The 752-nt window shown below is 61.4% G+C and overlaps 1 protein-coding gene across 1 annotated transcript in view; it reads right to left on the bottom strand.

Moving 5' to 3' along the window:
• The window catches only part of TEX264 (testis expressed 264), a 41,640-nt gene that overhangs the window by 15,556 nt on the left and 25,332 nt on the right, over positions 1-752 (bottom strand). The window lies entirely within an intron of this gene.

Raw genomic sequence — 752 nt, forward strand, 5'->3', positions numbered from 1 at the left:
CTCCCGGCGCGGCCAGTGCTCAGAGCCAGCTCCAGCACGCGGCACAGCCACGAACACCAGGCTGCCGAGGGCTGCAAAACAGCTGCTGCTTCCCAGCCTGGAGAAACTCACATTTCAGAGGTGGTGAGACTGTTCCCACGCACGTGCACTTTACTTTCACAAATCCTCCGGGCTGCGAGGTGTTTCAGAAACAGAAGGTGATATTATTGCAATCAAGAAAAGGCCGTTTCCGTCAGCCAGCAGGAAAAACGAGCAGCACCACCAGCACTACCGCAGCGGAAAACAAAGTCTCGCCAACGGATAGCAAATCCTCCAGGTAGCAAAATACAGTGCCTGGCAATTAGCACCTCCCGCGCCCATCAGCATCCCTCCCTGCCCTCCGCACCAGCACGTGTCCCCCCCTTCCCGCAGCAGGCCCCCGTCCTGCCTGCAACCAGGACACCGCCCCGCCGACGTGGCAGCGCCGTGGCTTTGGGACAGGCAGGTGAAAATCAGCCGAAAATCAGCCCCCAAGATCCTCTCCGCAGCAGCGAGCGGGAGTGCATTTGGACCATGGGAGCCGCGAAACGCCAGGCTCAATAGCTGGGAGAGTTTTTCATTTTCACCTTGGCGAAGGCAGCCCGCCATGCAATTTACACCTTGCCCGCCTGCCCGCCTGCCTGCGTTTCCCGGGGCCGAATCACCCAGCTGCTCCCGCCCCGGCGGAGCCGCGGGAGCTGCAAAGCGGCAGCTGTCAGGCACGGCCCAACCGA

Source organism: Fulmarus glacialis, unplaced genomic scaffold (assembly GCF_000690835.1).
Source record: "Fulmarus glacialis isolate BGI_N327 unplaced genomic scaffold, ASM69083v1 scaffold7129, whole genome shotgun sequence".
Classification (NCBI taxonomy): domain Eukaryota; kingdom Metazoa; phylum Chordata; class Aves; order Procellariiformes; family Procellariidae; genus Fulmarus; species Fulmarus glacialis.